Source organism: Apium graveolens, unplaced genomic scaffold (genome assembly GCF_009905375.1).
Source record: "Apium graveolens cultivar Ventura unplaced genomic scaffold, ASM990537v1 ctg7001, whole genome shotgun sequence".
NCBI lineage: Eukaryota > Viridiplantae > Streptophyta > Magnoliopsida > Apiales > Apiaceae > Apium > Apium graveolens.
Genome location: NW_027419960.1, coordinates 32,302 through 40,266, shown reverse-complemented (window position 1 = coordinate 40,266; position 7,965 = coordinate 32,302). Strand labels below are relative to the sequence as shown.

Below are 7,965 nucleotides of genomic sequence, written 5' to 3'. Positions count from 1 at the left end.
GAGCCGACTACTAGCCATTTGACACCTAGCCACACAACTAGCAATGAACTCCAATTTCCTCCAATTTTTAAATATCCATGTCTTTTATTATTAAGAGAATATCCTAAATTATAAATATAAACAAGCGATTAAACCTTGACAAAACAACAAACCATGACTATGATCTAGCACTCTAGCAACCTATAAGACTTAGTGAAATACAAGTGTCTCTAGCATGCAAATCAACTTAATATGACTTAACATCTCTAAACACGACATCACTACACTAACATCAATATCACAAGTCAATCAGGAAATCATCTCAGGGATCATGTTATAATGCTGCATGAAAACTATATGAACAAAATAACATAAAACTATCAAAATAAAAAAAACTATATGGCAAAATATGAAAACTATATGAACTAAACTATCATGAATATGCAAACTATATGAGACTCTCACAAAAACATATTCCTTCAACTACTACCCCCAAACTTAAAATATTCACTGTCCTCAGTGAAGGTAATGGTAAGGAATCAGGCATACCTAATCAAAATCAGAATCCTCACCCTCAGCGGGTGGAGTGTCGGGTGTGTCCAGAGCTGGATACATGGAATCCTCACCAAAAACTGGCCACTGGATATCAACTCCGATGGCTCTGAAAGCTGTCCCAAGTGCCTGGGTGAGATCACGTGCGAACCTGCTGTGAATGTCATGCATCGCATCCATCCTCCGTTCTAGACGCCTGTACTGCGTCATGCTCATGCCAGCTCCCATATCAGCTCCTTCCTCCTCCTCATGCGCCTGCTGCGATGGCTCTGCCTCATCTCCTAGCTGAGATCTCCATGCAGTCCTGCTCTGAGATCTCCATGCAGTCCTGCTCTCCTGAGTGGCCCCAGCAGCTGGCCTCCCACCAGGTAGGTGGTCAAAAGTATAACCAAGCCCCTTCATATCGGGCTTGCCTCCATCCCATTCTTGCATCGTAGCCAAAGTAGTGCTATCAATAGGAGCACTCGGGATCTGCAACTGCTCGTGTGCGGGCCAATGAACACCAACTGCCACACACAGCTTCGTCACCACAGATGCATATGGAATAGACCCCGTAGTACTCCCCTCAAGAACTTCAAAATCCCTTGATAAATCACCTTCCCCAAATTTATATAATCGCCCTGAAGAATACCCTATAACAACCGTGCACGCTCCACAGTAATCTCATGCACATGCGAAGATGGCATGATGTTAGCACATATAAAAGCGTTCCATACACGGGAAAACCTGTTTATTCTGGAAGCCGAGAACGTAGAATACTTGGTCGTGCCCCTCTTGATCTTTCAGTGAGTATCGGTCTGGCACATAATAGCAACAATAAGATCTAGATCAAAGTCCTCTGAGACAGCGCGGGCGCACGCTACTTCTGCCAAATCGGCACGGCCGCACGCTGTAACAGCGCGGGCGCGCCATGTTTCTGTGAAATCAGCGCGGCCGCGCACTAGGACAGCGCAGACGCGCCAAGCATCTGAAGTGAGCCCTGAATTTTTTTTTTTCTGATTTTCTCCTTTCTTCTTGCTTCCTCTACTTACTAATGTACAACAAACTTGGGTTGCCTCCCAAGAAGCGCTTCTTTTACGTCGCTAGCTCCACGTAGAATCTCGAGATCAAACGGACAATAGAACAACACTAACCACCTCGGGGTTTGGCATGTCACCATTGTAATGTTTCAACCTCTAACCATTTACCTTGAATGCCCGACCCGGATCATTCTCAAAAATTTCCACCGCTCCATGTGGAAACACAATTTTAACAATAAACGGCCCTGACCATCTTGACTTCAACTTTCCGGGAAAAAGACGGAGACGAGAGTTGAACAAAAGAATTTTTTGCCCTGGCACAAATGATTTGAGCACTAAACCCTGATCGTGCCACCTCTTGTCTGTCTCCTTATACATTTTGTTGTTCTCATAAGCTTGAAGTCGAAACTCGTCGAGTTCATTCAATTAAAGCATCCTATTCTTTCCAGCCGCATCCAAGTCCAGATTGAACTTCTTTAAAGCCCAATATGCCTTATGCTCGAGCTCCACAGGCAAATGACACCCCTTACCATAAACCAACTGAAACGACGACATTCCCAATGGAGTCTTATATGATGTTCTATAAGCCCAAATAGCTTCATCAAGCTTCAAAGACCAATCTTTCCTTTATGGACACACAACCTTCTCTAAAATGTGTTTGATCTCTCTGTTAGATACCTCAGCTTGACCATTCGTCTGAGGATGATAAGCCGTAGCAATGCGATGATTCACATTATACCTTTTCATCAAAGCAGTGAACTTGCGATTGCAAAAATGCGACCCCTCATCACTGATTATGACTCTTGGAGTTCCAAACCTTGTGAATATCTGCTTGTAAAGAAAATTAAGCACCACTTCCGCATCGTTCATTGGCAACATCTTAACTTCAACCTATTTTGACACATAATCAACTGCCAACAAGATATACTGATTGTTACAAGATGAGACAAATGATCCCATGAAGTCAATTCCCCAAACATCGAAGACCTCAACCTCGAGAAGCACATTAAGAGGCATCTCATCCCTCTTAGACATATTACCCACATGTTGACATCGATCACATTTCAAAAAGAATTGGTGAGCATCTTTAAATAATGTCGGCCAAAAGAAACCTGCTTGAAGAACACGAGCTGTTGTATTTTCTCTACCATAATGTCCTCCATAAGCCGTTGAGTGGCAACCTCGCAAGATCCCCCCCGTTTCGCTATAAGGAATACATCTCCTGATGATTTGGTCAGCTCCTTGATGAAAAAGAAACGGCTCATCCCACATATACCACTTCACTTCATGTAGAAACTTCTTCCTTTGAGCATAAGATAAGTCGGGAGGCATGATATTACTTACAAGATAGTTCACAATGTCTGCGAACCACGGTTCTTCTTCTTGCACTCCAAATAGCCGCTCGTCGGGAAAAGATTCATTTATCAATGTCTTATCCAATGAAGTAACATTAGGACTCTCTAAACGCGAGAGATGATCAGCGGTTTGATTTTCAGTCCCCTTTCTGTCCTTGATCTCTAGTTCAAATTCTTGAAGCAAAAGTACCCATCTAATCAATCTAGGCTTCGAGTCCTTCTTTGAGACTAGATATCAAATTGCAGCGTGATTAGTAAAAACCGTCACCTTAGTCCCAAGTAGATAAGATCAAAATTTCTCAAAACCATAGACAATAGCCAAAAGTTCTTTCTCCGTAGTAGTATAATTCAGTTGAGCACCATTTAGGGTCTTACTAGCGTAGTAGACCACATGAAATATTTGTTCTCCCTCTGCCCAAGAACTGCTCCAACTGCATAGTCACTTGTATCACACATCATCTCAAAAGGTTCATTCCAATCAAGTGTAGTTATGACTGGTGCCATGATTAAACTCTTCTTCAATATCTCAAAAGCTGCAAGGCACTCGTCATCAAAATTGAAAGAAACATCTTTCTCTAGCAAACTGCACAATGGCTTTGAAATTTTTGAGAAGTCTTTGATGAAACGCCTTTAGAAACCCGCATGACCAAGAAAACTGCGAATTCCCTTAACATAAATGGGTGGAGGAAGATTCTCAATGACCCCCACCTTGGCCTTGTCCACCTCTAGACCTTTAGTAGAAACCTTCTGCCCGAGAATAATGCCATGACGCACCATAAAGTGACATTTCTCCCAATTGAGAACCAGATTGGTCTCAACATACCTCTTGAGAACGTGTCTAAGATTTTGCAAGCATTCATCAAAAGAATCGCCAAAGACTGAGAAGTCATCCATGAACACCTCCACATTCTAGCCAATTATATCAGAAAAGATGGCCATCATGCATCTCTGAAATGTGGTTGGTGCACCACACAGACCAAAAGAAACTCATCTGAAGGCGAAAGTACCAAATGGACAAGTGAAGGTAGTTTTCGCCTGATCTTCTGGAGTGATACAAATCTGATTGTAACCTGAATAACCATCCAGAAGACAATAGTACTCATGACCGGCTAACATGTCAAGCATCTGATCAATGAAGGGCAAAGGGAAGTGATCCTTTCTAGTGGCTTTGTTCAGTTTCCTGTAGTCCATACAAACTCTCCACCCCGTGACTGTTCTAGTAGGAATAAGCTCATTCTTCTCATTTTCTACCACAGTAATACCAACTTTCTTTGGCACACATTAGACCGGGCTTACCCATGAACTGTCAGAAATAGGGTAGATGATCCCTGCATCTAGCCACTTAAGAATTTCCTTCTTCACTACCTCCTTCATGATTTGATTGAGTCTTCTTTGCTGCTCGACCGTAGGCTTGCTACCTTTCTCTAGCATAATTTTATGCATGCACTAAGAAGGGCTAATTTCCTTGATATCTGTTATAGTCCATCCAATTGCCGATTTGAACTCTCTCAAAATCCTCAAAAGCTTTTCCTCATCAATACCTGAAAGTTCAGATGCAATAATAACAGGCAGAGTAGATGCATCACCTAAAAATGCATACCTCAAATGCTCAGGTAAAGGTTTAAGCTCAAGAGTGGGAGCCTCCTCAATAGATTGCTTGAGGCAGTTAGGATATATATTCAATTCCTCCATTCTAAGATATTGAAAAGGCATATCTATCTTCCTCTTCCAGGGAGAAGCATTCAAATACTGCAATTGTTCTTCACCTTCATCATCTTCACTATCCGAATTCCCCAACAAGGCTTTTTCTAAGGCATCGGACCTTAGCAATTGGTCAAGTTCCGATGTGACCACCGAATCAACCAACTCCACTTTTAAGAACTCCTCATTATCAATAGGAAATTTCATAGCATTGAACACATTAAAAGTCACATCCTGATCCAGAACTCGCATTGTGAGCTCACCCTTTTGCACATCTATCAAGGTTCAGCCAGTCGCCAAGAAAGGTCTCCCCAAGATTATGGGAATCTTCTTATCCTCCTCGAAATCAAGAATGATAAAATCAGCAGGGAAGATGAGTTTAACAACCTTGACCAAGATATCCTCCACAATACCACGCGGATATGTAATAGAACGGTCGGCCAACTGCAAGGTCATATAAGTTGATTTTGGATCAGGCAAGTCCAACTGCTTGAAGATTGACAAAGGCATCAGATTGATGCTAGCTCCCAAGTTACATAAGCATCTGTCAAAAGACACTTTTCCTATAGTACACAGAATAGTGAAGCTTCATGGATCCTTAAGCTTCGGAGGCAACTTCTGTTACAGCACAACACTGCATTCCTCTGTGAGAGCGACTGTTTCTAAATCATCTAGCTTCACCTTCTGAGAAAGAATATATTTCATAAAATTTGCATAACTAGGCATCTGCTCAAGAGCCTCAGCGAAAGGTATGTTGATATGAAGTTTCTTGAACACCTCCAGAAACTTCTCAAATTGCTTGTCCAGCTTTTTCTTCTGCAACCGCTTGGGAAAAGGCGGTGGAGGATAGATCTGCTTCTCCCCTATATTACCTTCACGAGGAGTGTGCTCAACAATAGTCTTTCTTAATTCCACTTCTACTTCCTGCTGCTCTACTTCTTTCTCAGCCTCAGCTTCTTCATTCAACACTTGAATTTGTTCGGGATTCGCAACCTTTCCAGACCTTAAAGTAATTGTCTTTACCTGCTCGTTAGCTTCCCTCTTTCCTGGAACTTTAGTATCACTAGGTAGTGTACCAGGCTGACGATTTAGCAAGACATTGGCAATTTGCCCAATTTGATTTTCCAAGGTCTTGATAGAAACAGCTTGACTCTTACACATAAGCTTCAACTCCTTTAATTCAGATTTTTCATTGGCTTGTTGCAGCTGGAGTTGTTGTCTTGGTGCATATTGCGATTACTGAAAGCCAGGGGGGTTGTACTGCTTAGCTGGATATTGCTGATAAGGCTGTTGAACCGCATTCTGAGTGTTACTCCAGCTGAAATTAGGATGATTGCGGTTGTTGGGATGATAGGTGGCTGGAACTGGTTGCTGCGATCGCTGGAAGTTGCTCACAAACTGAGCCGATTCACTAGAAATTGCGCACTGATCAGTCTCGTGGGCACCAACACAAAGCTCATAGACACTAGCGATTTAATTAACTCCATAATTAGTCAAAGTGTCCACCTTCATCATCAAAGACTTTAGTTGGGCAGCGATAGTAGTTGCTGCGTCCAACTCTAGAATTCCTGGGACTTTTCCCTGAGTCAGCCTCTGGGAAGGATTCTGGTACTCATTAGCAGCCATCAGTTCAATAAGTTCATAAGCTTCATCATAGCTTTTAGCCCACAAGGCTCCTCCTGATGCTGTATCAAGCATGGGTCTAGAAGTAGCACCCAGTCCATTGTAGAAATAGTTGGTAATCATCCAATCAGGCATGCCATGGTGTGGGCACTTCCTTAGCATCTCCTTATATCGATCCCAAGCCTCACACAGAGATTCTCCTGTTTGCTAAGCAAACTGAGTAAGAGCATTCCTGATTACAACAGTCTTTGCCATAGAGAAGAATTTAGTGAGAAACTTTTACGTAAGATCCTCCCAAGTGGTGATAGACCCTGCTGGTAGAGAGTGTAACCAACACTTAGCTTTGTCCCTTAGAGAGAATGGGAAGAGGCGTAGCTTGATAGCATATTCAGTCACATCATTAAACTTGAAGGTGTCGCAGATCTCGATGAAATCCCCGATGTGCATGTTGTGGTCTTTAGTAGGAGAACCCCCAAACTGAACTGAGTTCTGTATCAGCTGAATCGTGTTTGACTTGATCTCAAAAGTGTTAGCCCTGATGGATGGTCTGATGATGCTTGACTGAATGTCATTAATCTTAGGCTGAGAATAGTCCATCAAAGCCTTCGGATTTTCCGCTTGATCACCCATCTCTACTAAAGATGGTTCTTCAACTTTCTCTTCTTCTTCTACCTTCTTTTCTTCCTCAAAAACTTCCTTACGAACTACCACAAGTTCTTCCTTGGCTTTATCCAGTGTTCTCTTATGAGTACGCGAACGCGTATGCATGCACCCTCGCTAGAGTACCTGAAATAAAACAAGGAACAAATAAGTAACAATGTTCGAGTAAATGAACTTTAACGACCATTGATGGAAAACACATAAACTATAAATTAACATTGCAGTCCTCAGCAGCGGCGCCAAAAACATGTTAGTCGCTAAACACGCGCTAATAATACACGCAAGTATATGAGTTCGCAAGTAGTAAAAAATCTTTTCTAGTTCATTCCCACAGAGACTGTATTGGTTAACTAGTTAATTCACACACTTAAGAAACAATGTATGGTTAGTATTCAATGCTAAGATGATAAGAAATTGAGGTTGTTTATAACTAAGAATTATGCTAACTATTATAACTATGAAATTAAGATTGACTGAATTAATATATATGACAAACATGGGATTCTAACTTCATTAAATACTTCATTAAATAGCCTTATTGTTCTCAACCTTAGCATGCAATGGTGATGACACTAATCAAACAACATGAAACTGATAAACGCCAACTTTCGTTGCACGAGTACCATACTACCAAACATCCACAAAAGAGATAGAAGTTGAATAGACACCAATTATATTGAGACCCTATATGTCTATAGAATTTGACAACATAATGGTTTAAGCACAAGTTATCTATCTTGATTATATAGGGAAAGTAAGATGGGTAAAATTACCTACGAATCATGCATAACAATAACACATGAACCTATGCTAGCATGGCAAGTTATAAATCCTTAAATTCACTGTCGCTTCTTTAAGAATTAACACACTATCTTATAAGTTCACGACGCTCATAAGACGAATACGCACAACCAATACTAGGATATCAATCAATCACAACATACTAAGGTATCAAACAATTTAACTAAAGAAATCCTTAAATAAATCCGCTAGAATCCCACGATAACGATTAGCCCATGGCGGACTCATCATCAACGTGGGTTCTAATGAAAGCATGGTATAACAAATGTAGCATC

At 41.4% G+C, this 7,965-nt stretch overlaps 1 non-coding gene across 1 annotated transcript; it reads left to right on the top strand.

The window, feature by feature from the left end:
- The first annotated feature begins 6,362 nt into the window (after positions 1–6,362).
- On the top strand, positions 6,363–6,469 carry LOC141703705 (small nucleolar RNA R71). Its single transcript, XR_012567646.1, has one exon. It is a non-coding gene; the product is annotated as a small nucleolar RNA R71 (small nucleolar RNA).
- The last annotated feature ends 1,496 nt before the right edge of the window (positions 6,470–7,965 follow it).